The following is a 16677-nucleotide window of genomic DNA, read 5'->3' as shown; positions in this document are numbered from 1 at the left end:
GAAACCTTAAGGGGCTCTGCATCACAAAAAATTAGAATGTCATCAACATATTGTAAATGAGATATAATAATGAGAGAGTTAGAAATATAAAAACTTGCAAAATGATCCAAACTTTCCACCCTGCTTAGCATCAGGCTGAAACATTCAACATAGATTGTGAATAAAAATGGAGAAAGGAGATCTCCTTGACGCAAACCTCTAGAGGCGCTGAAAAAACCAATAGGACTTCCTTTAAATAAAACTGAGAAATGCACAGAAGAGGTGCATCCAAAAATCCAACGCCGCCATTTATCATGAAAATCCATAGCCTTAAGAAATTCTAGTAGAATACCCCAGTCTACTCGATCATAGGCTTTCTCCATATCCAACTTAAGAAGAATTCCCTGCTTCTTACTTAAAACTCTAGAGTGAATACATTCTTGAGCCATAAGTACGCTATCTGTGATTTGGAGGTCCTGGATAAAGGCTGACTGAGTTCTAGAAATGAGAAGAGGGAGGACCACTTTTAGTCTTTCTTTCAGAACTTTTGCAATAATTTTATAAAGACTGGCCAATAAACTAATCGGTCTGATATCTGAAAGGCAAGAAATGGTGGCATTTTGGAATCAAAGCCAGAAAGGTGGAATTAACCCCTTTAAAGATTTGTCCCCTGCACATAAAGCTTATCAACAACTTCAATAATTCCCCTTTAACCACATTCCAGAATCTATGGAATAAGGCTAGAGGGAAACCATTAGGTCCTGATGCCTTGTCCCTTGGTAATGCAAAAACTGTCTTATGTAACTCCTCACTAGTAACATCTCTTTCCAGCTGAGCTTTTATCTCCATCGACAATATTTTGAATGGGACTTTAATCAAAGATGATGTGACTTTAACTTCTTTAGTAAAAGCCATTTTTAAATGATTTATCATTGTACCTTCCAGTGCATTAGCATTTTCATAATCCACACCAGGTATAGATAAGCCAGAGAGATCATTCTGTCATCTCCTCGCACTGACAATTGCATTAAAAAATTTGGTATTAAGATCTCCTTCTTTAAGCCTTTTTGATCTAGAACTTTGCCTCCAATAAATTTCCTCTAATTTGCGTAGCTCATCTAACTCTTTACATTTCATACTACGTTCCATAACTAGCTGCTCAGAAAGTACTCCAACCTCTTGGACACTATGATCTACAGCTTCAATATCTGATAAAACCCCATCAAGTTTGGCCTTAATATCAAACTTATTGTCACACTTCCAGGCAATCAATTTATGTTTGATGTTTAACAATTTTCTCTGCAATTGGAAATCCAGAGTACCTTCCACCACAATATTAACCCAAGTAGCTCTAATCAATTCAACTATCTCCTTCTCCTCCAACCAACCCACTTCTAACCTGAAAGGTTTTGGCCCCCCCCTTTTAAGAGTCCCGTATTAAGCATAATAGGACAATGGTCAGACGATAATTTTGTCAAAGCACTAACAGTAGATAGGGGAAAATTTTCCAACCATTCTATTGAGATTAGAAATCTATCTAATTTAGACATAGACAGATTAATCAGGCTGTTGTTTGACTAGGTAAATTTGGCACTTGTAATAGGGGGATCCATAAAGGAATTATTCTCAATAAACTTATTAAACATCCTCATATAGGTATTAATAGGGGTACCCGCTAAATATTCACTTGGCCATCAAATTAAGTTAAAATCCCCACCAACCACCACAGGATAAGAAATGACTGAATTACAGAATTCAAATCAGAAAGAAAACCTTCTTTCATTGTCATAACGGAGGGCCCATATACATTCACAAAACCCCAATGAAAACCATTTTTCGGTCCACTGAAACCTAGTAGCAAAAAGTGATCCCTTACAATAACATCAAAATTCTAGAGAACCGTAGGATCCCAAAGGACCCACAGGCCCCCAGAAGCACCACTTGTATCAATACCATGAAAACCAACTACACCAGAATCCCAAATCTCCCGATCCCTGAAACATTGGGGCTAGGGAGTTTTGTTTCTTGCGAAACCAAAATCACAAGTCTGAACTTAGACACCAAGAAAAAAACATCTTGTTTTCTACTAGGGTGGCATTCCACGAAATGAAATTCATTAGAAAGAAGAAGGTGGATGGTTTGACAAGACCATAGTCAAAGAGAAGGTCCTTCATCAGCAGCGCCGCATCCCGGTCATCATCGCTCAGAGAAGAGTTAGAAGACGAGTCCACTTCCACCACCAAGGAATTACGAAAGGCAATCGTACTCCTCAATGGACCTCCTTTGATGATGCCTCGAGCTTGGAGCCTTGTAGAAGACTGAGTTCCCTGGACAACAGCCTTCATATTCTTTCCACTAATAGTAGCTTTAGTAGGGGTCTTCAGAATCGAGACAGACTCAGAATTGGGTTCCAAACCTCTTTTGGGTGCTCCCTTTCCAACATGGGCAGCAACCCTTGCTCGCCGACGCTCGTTAATCTCTTCCGTTACCACACACAAGGGCACATCATCCATGCCCATATCAGCCACCATTCTTTCCACCAAAGATGAATCATCAGGGGGCATCGTATCTGTGATCGAAGCCTATCTCGAGCAAGATCCAGGCAACAATAATGAGACCTTCTCCTAAGAGACGACTTCCAATGGGACAGGCAGCTCAAGCTCAGAAACCATCACTTCTCCATCCTCTAAAACAACACCCACAAAAGGTTCCTCCACTAAGAGAGGTGGATTGACAGGATCATCTTCTTTGTCCTCAATGACTAAGATAACCAAGGAATCAATTAGCAGTGGGTCAAAGGGAGTCCTAGACTTATTCCCCAAACCCTTGGCATCAGCTAGATGGAATTGAAGAGGATACATCTTTTGCTTAAGCACCAATGCCAAAAAAAGAGCCGAGATCCTCTGTTGGACACACCACACCGAGAGCCTTTTTTTGACGAGGAGACATAAGAGCACAATCAGGGTTGACAGCGAAAAGGCGAACTGCCTTTTAAGTTCCACCTCTTTCCAAAGAGAAGATAGGGAAAAATGATTTTTTCCCCTTTGGGATTGGGACATGATGCCACGTTAACAATACAATCTCTATCAAAACAAGGAATGTCAACTTCGGAAGTCTCAACCGCCGTCGTATCCACCTTTTTCTTGATTCGGCAAGTGTTGTTCTGCCGGTCTACCAGAGGGAGGGTACAAGGAAGAAGTAACGTGCTCATCAGAGTTTTGACAAGTTTCCATAAATTGGAGCTTTAAAAAGCTCCTTACTGGAATTTGAGTTCGATAGAGAAATAGTCACCTCCTTCAAAAACCGTTTTGAGAAACCGTTTGACGAATCTGGAAACCTTCTAATTAGACTCCAACGTTTAGTGATTTTGAAATGGAATTTCCCAAAACTTCTGCTATTCTTCTAATTTGAATTATGGCCAAAGTAACCGGAAAATACATTTTCGATACTCTTTTTCACTTGCATATTTTTCCCAGACTGCTTATCCCCCAAGCAAGAGTCAGCTACAAACAATTTTCGAAGGATGCAACGCCTCATCGTCAGTAATTCTTACTTCAAAATATTCCTCGTTGATGCACAAAAAGATTTTCCCAGGCAAGGACAAACCAACAAAAATACCAATCTTAACTCGCACAAATTGACAGAAAGGGTTTAGAAAGGAATCCCAATCTAAATCCCGATAGGTCCCACACCATCCTGCAATCTTTTTGATAATGGCCAGATTCCATGCCGACAAAAGATGACCCCAAATTTTAACCCAGACTGATTCAAAACTTAGTGGAAGCATGATCCGAAGCCTTCCACCGGTCTAAAGAAAGGAGGCTTCCTCGAACTCTGCAGAATCTAGACAAAGACTTATTGACTTCCTCCTTCGAACATAGCTTAAAGACAACTTTATTGGAACCAATAATCTTAACGTCGGGTCGATGGGACAGGTTCCAACATCTCTGGGACCAATCTGCAAGGCCAAAGAAATCCTTGATCAAAGGTGAAAATAAACCAGACATACAAAATTTTGTTTTGATCTCAAGCTGCTCCCATGACCTCCAATCATCCATTACCACTGACAAAAAAGGACCGAAAGAGCCATCAACCCCATCATCCATTCCAACCTCCTTCCTCCCTTCCAAAACTTTCTTCCAATCCATGAAAACCGAGAACTGATTCTATAAACCTCCATCATCTTCTACCAAAGCTATCTCCGACTCCATGTCTCAAAAAGCCCGAATTTGTTAATGAGAGAAAAGTTCCTTCAAAATTGCTGAGTTCGCAATGTCATTTCTAACAACATCCACAATTTGATATGATATATTATTCATAAAGACGTATTTAATGGTGAAGCAACGAAGTGTGGCCTAAATTTCATTTTATTTGTACCCTCATATCGTATTGCTATAACTATTCACTGAGATAAATGCAATAGATAGAGGGAGAGAGAAAGAGATGAATACGAGAGAGAGAGGCTCGTAATAGACCCAAATGGGTAATACCACAGATAAACATTCACAAATTATAGAGCTTAAAACAGCTTAAAACAATTAATCTGAAAGTCCATCATGCACCATTTTCAATCCATAATGAAAACCCATGTTCTAAGTTATTCCAAAATTGCATCATTACCATAACATAATCATTTCACTTATTAGAGAGATAGGAAGTTAAATAGAAAATTAACTTGTTTTGTATTTAAATATGTTTTGGAAAAATATTTACATATGTAAACACTTTGCAGGAAAAGCTTTTGCAAACTTTTTTTTGACCAAGTTTGTTAACACATTTAAAAAGCATTGTGTAATGAATTGCATATGTTTTGTAAGTTGTTTAGTATTTAAATATATTTTGTAAATATATTAAATTTATTCATACAATATTTAAATATTATAACTAAATATTATATATATATATATATATATATATATATATATATATATATATATATATTATTATATCTATAAAACATAATATTATATCTATATAACATAATATTATATTATATAACATTATACTATTTTATAGTAATATATTATACTAATATATATTATTTAATGATATATAATATAAAATAATATATTATAGCAAGAAGGTTTCATGCAAGGACAACAAGCGAGTCATTTCGTTTATCTTTTGGGCGAAACCCAAAAAACTTGTTCAATACAACTTACCCTATAAATTTTAAGTCCATTGTTTCCAGGAAATATGAATTCCACCTATTTTAGTGAAATTAACATTTCCAATTACTTGGCTTAAATGGTGGAAAAGTGAATTCCTGCGGAAATGTGAATCCCTCCATCAAAGTGCATCCAAACACGATTTTTTGACATATTTTTTGAAATGTGAGTCTCAGAAATCTGAATCCAGATAACCAAACGGGCCTTTCGGAAAAGAGACTTCACAAAAACGAGCTTAATGAGATAAAAAGAGAAAAAAATTAAACACCTAGGCAGAAAATGGTTGCAATTTTAAAATCACATCACAGTTTATTCTTCTTTACACATGTTCTATTTCGTACTTTATACCTCAAGTAAAACGGTTGTTATTGTATATAAGTAAAAATTAAATATATGCATAAAAGTCCATGGAAATTTATCAAAAGACACCAAAATTTTGAACTATTTGACCTTTTATCTTAGGTGTATTTTATTAATTTCATAAATTTCAAAACCCATTTTGATGGTCTTAGAAATTTGATCAAAAGAAAAATGACCTATGTCAAATTCGATAAAATCTATGTCAGATGTTAAATAATAGAAATCTTAAGTGTTGTTTGATAAATTTCCCAAAACTGATTAAATTCGAGCAACTTCATGAGATCGACTTTGGGCCATCCACCACACAATCCCAATGATAGCGGTAGAGATTGACTATAATTTCAAATGACATTCATCTAGTTATGGTTAATCTCCACCATTTATCAAAAGTATGGAGCGTGATACCCCACGGTACGGGATCTACCATATAGTCATAGTGCATGGTATCCTTCTCAAGGAAATCTGCATGGTATAGTTTACAAAGAAATAAATTATGGTTGAGAGAGCAGCAGACAGGAGGTAAAACAATTTATTAAATGATTATAAACCAATAAATATATCCAAATTCATGAACATCTATACACAAATTTGGACATGACAAAAAATTCGTGTATTTTGAGTACATTTATGCAGAAAAATGGCCACGATATGCATATGTAAGCATGAGAGAAATTGCTTTATCTACGTTTTTTATAGCCTCAAAGTAACCTTCAGCGCAAACTGCCTATAAGAACAAATGAAATAAACCTTCAGGAGAAAATCTATACAACTTGCAAGAGTTGAATATGGTGCATCACTTGTGTGCTCCCTTCACCAAAAATCCAGAAAACAAGGCATGGTCTCTGGTAAAAATAGCGCAACATGGAGTTTCCAAATCATATCACTCTCGACATCTTTTATTAGTTATCAAGATTCAAGGTTGTGGGCTGTTTGCGGCTTCACATGCATCAAGATTATATCATTCTCTACATTTCTTACTGATCAAGATTCAAGATTGTGGGCCTTTTGCGGCTTTACGTGCATCGGGCCATTCACTATAACTGCAAACACATGCATTTGCAAAGCAATAAGAAGTCCAATTACTATATTTGATACTAAACCTAACAAAATGACTAAGACAAGAGGTGGATGCTACTCTCTCTCCCTCACATCACATACACACAGAAGTTGCATAAGAATGACGGTAATATGGCAGCATCACAGAGAATTGGGCAATCCAATCATATTTTAGTTTCATTTATTGTGTTTTCTAATAGCATTAGGCACTAGGCAGCTTTATCATTTCTTCGAGATCTGATTTTTACTTTTACTTTGGTACCAGTACATTTTATTTTATTTTTGAGACTAACTATAACAAATTTTTTAGTTCACTAATTTGATTGTGTTACTTAAGGCTAATGATTTGAAGCCTAACATTAAACAGAAGAAAACATAGATGGCTGTGGAGATCCAAAAGAAAAGAAACGAACAGATGGTTCAAGCAATTTACATGTCAATGGGTTCTGTTAAAGCTGCAAAAATAGAGAAAAAAGGTGTTGGGTTAGCATAACACTAAAAAAAAAAAGACATGAATGGCAGTTACCATCTTCTAATTTTAGACGGCTACAGATACAAAAGTTTTTTTTGTTAGAATGAAAGTGACCTAATGAAAAAGATGTGAAAGTGGCCACGATATTAGAGAAGGATAAGGACAATCAGAAAAGGATAAGGACGAGACAAAAATACATCAAATTCATAGTAATCAAAATTCAGTTCCATTAGAGAGGGTTTTAGATATACCATGAATCTTGGCCGTGAATACCCCTTCGCAAATCCTGCAAATGGCTTCCTTTCGGTCTCTGAAGAATAACATTGTCCGTTAATACCCACCATAATAGAGAAGTCAGAATACTATATATAAGTGCATTTGCAGGCAAAAAAAAAAAATAAATAAATAAATGACAAAGAAAACTAATGAAAAGAAAATAATAATACTAACATGAAACTTGGGAGTAAAAAAAGAAAACTATAGAACTCAAATGGAATATAAATTCAATTTCAGAAATGCAGCATACCACAACATTCTTTCGCTTATTTCTAGAGCTACAAATGCAGAGGTCTCAAAAGAAGGCAATACTCAGTAGATGATAAATTAAAATAGCAGTCTAAGTAGCAAGTAATGGAGTATTTTGTTACTCTAAAAGTTTAAATGAAAATTTTAGCAATTTAAAAGAAAAATTAGCAGGGTGTTGGCCACTTTAAGATTATTAGAGGGAAGGCCTGCCCAATAAAGGCTTCACATCTCTTTTATCAGTGACATTTCTAGCACTTAAAATGCAGCATCAGTTGAGAAAAATGGACACCCAGAAAACAAATTATAGGAAAAAATAAAGATTAGTAACAGCAAAAGCTACTCACATTCTACAACCAGCACTGACAGCGTGGTTATTGAAGGGGCAACAAAATATCGTATCAAGCTTAGATAACTTCTTCATTGGCAGAGGCTTGGTTCTCGACTTCCTCTTCCCCATATTTTAAATATTCAGCAGACGCTGGTTCACATAATCAAATCACATATCATATAGTCAACTAACCTATTATAGCCAATGTCAATTCCAAGAGAAAATGGAAAGAAAAAAAAGATCCGAGAATAAATTAATTCAAAAAAGATGAGGCAGGTGCATGCTACTAGGCTATATTATCTAGAGAGAAACAAAGGACCAAAGGTTTGTATCTCCTTGACATCTAGACAAAAAGACATCATGCACTTCAATTGTTTTAATTGAAAAATCACTTTTAAAATTAAAAGTTCATTTTTTTTTTGTAAATATCATGAACTGGGACATTAAGGATGTTCCAATTTTGTATTTGTTTTTTTCTATATTATCGATAATTATTTCCTCTTTATTGTTAGGACGTAAAACATTACTACTAAAACTAGAGCTGGTAGAAGACGATCTATCCGATAAGGTTTTAAAGAAATTTGTCATCAAGTTCTGAATCAACAGGAAACATTCCCTACCCCTTATCACGCCCTACTGGCATTACAAGGCTTTACGGGGATTATTGGGTCACTGTAACTTTGGAACCTTACTGTAATATTAGTTATTCAGTTAAATTTCGACAGTAACCATTGTTGTTTTGGCTCTGATACCAATTAATACATGCTTATACCGTGAGCTGCAAAGCTAATACAGTGGAAGCTAATATAAGTTAATACAAGCTTGTATTAACTTAATGCATGCTTGCATTAATTGGAATTGTCAAATGCATATAGGTAATAAATTGAACTATGATTTCGCCTACCCTCATCACCATCCAAACTTTATCGCATGGTCACAGTTACCCGGTAGTGTTTCAGTTGTCATTTTTTGTTACTAATCGGAATGATCTGAAATTTGGAACTTATGTATATCTTAGTGAGGCGCACCTAATAAAAATATGAAAAAAATAATTCGTAAAATATAAATTGACTAAAATACCCCCATAAATTTTCAGGGGTATTTTGATTAATTTATATTATACGAATTATTTTTTTGATAGTTTTATTAGGTGCATCTTACTAAGATGTACACATGTTCCAAATTTCAAACAATTTAAATTTGTAGAAAAAAAATAAAAAATGAAATACTACCGAACAACTGTGACCGTGCGATGAAGTTTGGATGGTGATGAGAGTAGATGAAATCACTGTTCATTTTCGTCTGTAGGCGTTGAGAAGAATTTTCTATATATATATATATATATATATATATATAGAAAACACTATAAAACACATATAGGTAAAGTTCTATAGTACTTCACCTACGACTTTATCATTGTTCAAAGTTTATCACACAGTTACAAATATCCGATAGTGTTTGAACTTTAATATATTTTTTATAAATCATAATGGTCTAAAATTTTATAGGTGTACACGCCTTAGTGAGATGCATATGAATAAAATATAAAAAAAATAAATTGAATGATACAAATTATGTAAATTATGCCTATAAAGTTTTTGGGATAATTTTATCATTTTATATTATGGATATTATTTTTTTAATATTTTATTTTGTCACGACTTGGTCATATATACAGATACTTCAAATTTTAGATAATTTGATTTGTAAAATAATCATAAAAATTCAAATACTACCGGACAACTGTGATCGTATGATAAACTTTGGACGGTGATATGGTGTAGGTAAAGTACTATAAAACTTCACCTATAGACGTTTTGTAGATGCTTCCTATATATATATATATATATATATATATATATATATATATATATATATATATATATATATATATATATATATATATATATATATATATATATATATATATATATATATATATATATATATATATATAAATGCTGGGATTAGCTCACTAGCTTATATAAACATATTGAATCTGGGCCAATTTGATGGTCACGACTTCATTTCGTATTTTAATTTTAAATTTTTTTTTCTACTAATTCAAATCACTTGAAATTTTAGCTGTCCATTCTTCTCATCAAGTCACACTTAATAAAAATATTTAAAAAATAATTTATAAAAAATAAATTGATCAAAATACTTGTAAAACATTTTAGGGGTATTTTGGTCAATTTATTTCTTACAAATTATTTTTTTTATATTTTTATTAAATTCTTATATTTTTGAATAATACACACCTAAAATTTCAAGTGATTTAGATCTGTAAAAAAAAAATTAAAATTTAAACACTAAATGAAGTCGTGATCATCAGATCGGCCCATATTCAATCTAGGCCGTTGGGCTCATATGTTAATATGAGCTAGTGGGCTAATCCCATCATTTTTCACACACACACACACACACACACACACATATATATATATATATATATATATAGAGGAAACCTTACAATAGCTGGGCAGCTATAATGAATAGTAATATAGTGGAATCTCAGCTTTCAAATCTTCATAATGTGGTTCAGAATATATATCACTGTATGAATTTTAATATTTTTTCTAGAAATTAGGTCATAATGAAATTTTAGACGTGTGTACTAAAAAATAGGGCGCACAATTAAAAATATATAAAAATTATTTCCCAAAATATAAAATGATCGAAATACCCCTGAAAAATGATGAGGGTAATTTAGTCATTTTAAATTATTGAAAATAATTGTTTTTTATTTTTATATGATGCACAATAGTGTTATGTATATATAGCCAAATTTTCATCTTAATTAGATTTTATAGAAAAAATTAAAATTAAAATAGTGATATATATTTTGAACTATTAGATGAAGATCTGACGGCTGTGATTCGACTTATATGACTATCCATTATAGCAGCCCAACTATTGTTAGCTTTTTCTGTATATGGGGAATGATTTCATGCAATGGTTGTAAAGTAATATAATGCAACCACACCTCTAGAAAACTATGTTTTTGGCATTTGTATGACCCGAAGTTTTATACACACATTCTCTTCATCGTCATAATCAATCCTATGAGAAACAAAATTCAGTTTACACCTTAGATGTGGTCAAAATTAGCACCATCCAACAATGAATCTCGATCGTCCATTCGGTGAATTTAAAGATCTAGGCCTTAGCAAATTCAAAATCACCTTTTTTTTCTTTTTTAGCATTGTGAATCTAATGATGATAACGTCGTATAAAAATTTTGGGAATAAATTTTTTTTTCTTAAGCCTATATCTAACCATCTCACTAAAATGGATGGCTTATATTCATTGCATTTTTATAGCATTGTTAATCTAATGATGATAACGTTGTATAAAAATTTTGGGAATAAAAAAATCCTCCTTAGGCCTATATCTAACCATCTCACTAAAATAGATGGCTTATATTCTTGTGCTAGAAAAATACTTTCTAGGGCAGTTTTTCAAAATTTTCTTTTTTTGTGTTTATTCTTTGGAATGAAAAGAATGTACATATAAAAATTCGAGTCAAACAAATGTCTCAAACATGGTTTTTGATGATGGTTGCATTATACTACCATACAACCGTTGCATGAAATTATTTCCAGATATATATATATATATATATATATATATATATATATATATATATATATATATATATATATATATATATATATATATTCTATCATTTTGGAAAAGATTGGAAAGTGTTTTGGTCATCATAGATACTTATTTTTACGTTTTTCTATTTTTCTTGAATTATTTCAAAAATACTTCCAGTCACAAGTTGATTTTAAAATTTATTTATTTTACTACGTTTTTAACATCATTTTGAAATGTTTTGCTTAATATTCCTTTAAACATACACTTCTAAAAAAACAAAGTTTTAAAATTTCTTTCTATAATTTTTTACTTATTTTTTTGCTGTTTTTGTCGGCTTTGATACAAGCGAGTTACTCGAACTCGGAATGAATAATCAGCTTGGGCCAAACCGATTACACTGTCCGAATCGCACTTTCTAACTCTCTTTAGGGAAGCAATCCAAAATCCGTGACTCCGTCATATACTTGAAGTAGTCATTGCCCTTGCAGCACAAAGTTGAATAGGTTGCAAGAGATGTAAACAGACCCTTTCTATACACATGATTACTACACCAAGTTATTTTGTTTTTCAAGTTAAAAAAATAACTTAGAGGGAAATTCTTTTAGAGAATCACCCCAAAAAAAAGAAGAGTAACAAACAAGTTTCTAAATATGTATTGAGCACGTGTGCTATGCTCCTCCCGGAGGACGAATAACCTACTTGGGATAATTTTTTAATATTAAAATTTTCAGAATCAGCTAAAAATCACCAGATGATTATTTTTAAAAGAGAAAATTTGAACTTTAAGTTTTTTTTAGCACTCTGATCACACCCTCAATAGGCTTCCTTCAATCTTGAGCCGTTATTTTCTTCAAGTGCATATAGAGTGCAATTTGGAAAAAAAAATTTATTTATTAATGTTGGTCTATAAGTTGAAAATGTTACATCCTCAAGATTTACAATGACTCACAGGTTCAAAACTAGAGATTAAATGGACAATATGCTCCACCAGGATCATAAAATATTTAGGCACATGTTTATGAACTTCGCCCTTTTTTCTAAGCTTGAAAGGAACGTTGTTTTATGAGTTAGCAATTTATTTTTGGGAGTGATTAATGACCGATGGCTCTTATTAAACCCAATAACTGTCCCCATCATGCATTTTCTTGAAAAGCTCACTTGCGATGCCTTAAAATTTTTTTATTGATTTTAGAATCATAAAATGCGTTAAGAATTGAATAATTATTTGTAGAAAGACTAGATCGTATTCCTCATAATACTATACATTTGTTCATGTGGTCAAATGACATACTGATGGTGATTTTGATTTTTGTGATTTAAAATTAGTTTTGGCGATTAAAAATTTTGGGATCCACTTCACAATCCCTCGAGTGTTTTCTAAATACAAATATTTTTTGAGTTTAAAATACTTAGATTTGATGTGTAGAATTAGACCATCTTTATTCCATCGTCAAATGTTATTTTTTCAAATAGATGTAAACGTAAAATGTGTATAGGGATTGTCTACAAATATACCATTTATCTTTTGCATATGGGGTCAAAATCATTTCTACTCATGAGATGTCAAATTGAATGGCTTGGGCTAAGTCGCGAAGTCTGAAAATTATTTGTTTTTTTTTTAAACTTCATGTTTATTCAATGACACTCTTACAACTGCCTATTTTAAAATTTAAAAGACATACATGATTGTGCCTCAATGTACAAAAGATAAATGGTCTCTTTATAGACAATCACATTGCCATGTGTATGACCTTTCTTTCCCACTACCCAAAAATAGGGGGCTAGGAGGTATTTTCCCAACAGACAGGTTACTCGTAGTTGGGTAATTCAGTGGGTAGTGGAGAAGACAAGTTATTTACGGAGTTAAAATTTTGAAGGTTTTTTCAATAGATTGAGGAGTTACATGTTGAAGGTTCTTTCAATAGATTAGAGAGTTACATTTTAAAGTTAGGTGTGTTAGCAGTATGAATAGGGAGTTACATTTTGAAGAGGGAGTTACATTTTGAAGGTGTTAAAATTAAGTGTGTTAGCGATAGAAATGGATACCACAATATGATAACTGAGCATGGGGATGCTAACACCATGATCCCAACTCCTTTCCTTAATAATTTGACTTATTTATATTAAAATTGTTTGTTGGGAAAATACCTCCTAGCCCCCTATTTTTGGCTTCCATTTCTCAAGAAACCCAAGAATTTAAACTATTTCTTGCGGCATACAGTCTCAATTGTTTATATTTTCCTACCTCTTAGACCATTTTAACCATACATTATTGGCCTAAACATTTTGTAAAATGACTATTTATATTTCTCTCAAAACTCTGTATCTCTCTCCCCTCTTTCTCTCTCTCTCTCTCAAAACTCCACATCTATTTTTTTGTCCCAAAAAATGGAAAGAGTTTCAAAAGAACAAAGATGAACAGTCAAAAAACTCAAACTCAGTTGAGACCTCCTCAGAGATAACTCTATTGAAAAAAAAAAAAAAAGAATACTGAAGTAAATCCAAAAACCCAAATCCAGTTAAAACTGAGTAAATGCGAAATATAACTGAAAATCAACAACTTTCAAACTAGGAATAAGCAAACACAGAGAGAAATACAACAGAGACTGAGGGAGGTGTGTTTCTCATAAAAAACAGTTTATCAAAAAGAAGAAATTGAGGGACGTGAAGAGAGAGAAAGTGTCACGCTCAAGAATTTATAATACTAATATTCCTGAGATGTGACAGTCAAAACATATATACATCTCTTGATAGGACAAATTTACAGTGGTGAATTCTTACAAAGTAACAAAAGAAAGTTTAAGTACAACTATAATATCTTCCAGAGTTGATCCAGACGAGCACTCAAAATGAAACAGCAGTTATCCTGAAAAAATGTTTACCATAATTTGATGAGTTTGGCTACTCAATACGTGATCATCATAATCCTAAAAATAACCATGGTTGAAAGATATCAATATTTTCAAAAAGGAGATCTATTAACAGAAATGCATTAACATTAACAGTTTTACTTTAAAAAATGCATAATTAAGTATAATCCGAATAATTGAAATGTATATAACATTTTAACGGCAGTCAAAGGATTTCACAAATTACCTTACTGGCATTCCAAGTAAGTCACCTATATACCCCATCAGCGTCCTGATGGGTCCACTTAATCCCTATCGGCGTCCCAGATAGGTCCACTTAATCCCTGTAGGTCCACTTATACCTCACCGGTGTACCGGATGAGTCCATTTAATCCCTACCAGCATACCAGATAGGTCCACTTATAGCTCACCGGCAAACCGAATGAATCCACTTGCATACTTAAAGTATTTCTAAATCTCTTTAAACATTTGAAAGCAGCAATATCATGTACTCAACATATCACTGAAATTATTAATATGAATTTCACTGAAACCATTAATAACAGTCACTTTCAATAACAATTAAAAAATAACCAGTCAAATATTTTGGGCTCAAATTTAGAAAGGTAGTAGTTCGTAAAGACATTCTAGCGTAATTGCCAATCTAATATGTATAGGAAAATTCTTATAGAAATCTAAGAATACAGAATTATCACAATTTATGGGATGTTAATTCGTAAATAAACATTTCACAGACAATGCTATAATCAATTGCAAAAATATCAGTTTTCAAATAATAAGGCAGTCATTTGCACAATAAATTTACAATGCCTAAATATTAAAAAACAGTAGAAAGAAATCTCACAATTTTACTAACAGCAGAAATATCACATTTATTTATAATAATTTTACAGTATCTAAAATTTTCTAACAATAGACAAGAAAAATAAATAAATTTATTTTTCTAAGAATTACGGCATTTAAGATTTCTAACATAAATAAAATATCACAAATTTATTAAAAAGATTATTTTTCAAAATAATGAGGTCGCTTGCGCATAAAATTTATTACGCCTGAAATTCATGATAATAAGCAGAAATAATTATTTCATTTCATTTTTAAAAAAAACGGATTATTTTTCAAGATAATGAAGTCACTTACCTAAAATATTTGAGAAATAGCTTTCAATAAAAATTCGGCTAGAGAGATGAGCTCACCGTGTTTGTAAGAAAGAGAACGAAAAAAGAGTTGTTAGGCGACGTCTTCCCTTTCATCCTATTTAATTTATTTAAAACACCTCCACCTCATACATGAAGTGTAACATTAATAGTAAACCTCTAATGCTTCCAACCCACGTCTACTAAAGGACTCGGAAGAAGGTAAGAAAAGTGAAGGGTAAAAAGACATACAAGTAGTGATCGTCTTTAAGGACCATAATGCCTATATGGACCATCATACTATAAAGAGTTTTTATTTTTTATTTTTTTTGAAAGTTTAAGATTGTTACATAAAGAGATCTTGTTTTCTCTGATAGGGTGCCAAATTGGGAGAGATTATTGCAACTGATCGTCTTCCTCATCGAATTATCTACGGGGGAAATACTATTGGAATTGATTCCCTCGGTTAATTTCACCCCAAATACCGCAACATCGCCATTTCCATTGCTGCTATCCAGCAAGCAAGTTTGCAAGTTGTGGCCATTGTTGCTGCACTGTGAGTAGCTCCGCTAAGACATCCTCTCTCTAGTGCCACCCCCTCTCTCTAGAGAGAGAAACAAAGGAGATAAAATGCTTTCTTTCTTTCTGTCTGAAACTAAAGAGAGAAATAGAAGAATATGGATGGTTCGAGTTGGAGATCCAAATTTAAAAGCGACCAAATTGGGAGTTGGAGACATCTAGAGAGAAAGAGAGGCTGAGAGAGGATAGAGATGGAGTTTTCATGGAGAGAGAGAGGAAAGAGATACATAGTTTTGAGAGAGTTAGAGATAGAGTTATTTAAAAAAATGTTTAGATCAATAATGTATGGTAAAAAAGGTTGAGGGAGTAAAAAGATAGAAAAGATAAAAATTTTATGTCTTAAGAAATAATTTAAATTTTTGGATCTCTTGATAAATGGAAGCAAATAATACGGATGAGTAAGGAAATATTTTCGCTTGTTGGTCTTACCCATCCCCACGAAATATGTTTCCCTACTTTATTTATATGATATTTTATAACAAAAAAACGTGGGTGGAATGGAAATTATGTTAATTTATTTAGCTCTTACTGAACATCACACTGTTGGGACCATCAAGTAGGATTCTCACACGTTATATTTATCTTTGAACTTTGAATGTGG

This window comes from Amborella trichopoda, chromosome 13, assembly GCF_054954075.1.
Source record: "Amborella trichopoda isolate Santa Cruz 75 chromosome 13, AtrichopodaSantaCruz75HAP2 v2.0, whole genome shotgun sequence".
In the NCBI taxonomy this organism is placed as follows: Eukaryota; Viridiplantae; Streptophyta; class Magnoliopsida; order Amborellales; family Amborellaceae; genus Amborella; species Amborella trichopoda.
This window is presented reverse-complemented; position numbering follows the sequence as displayed.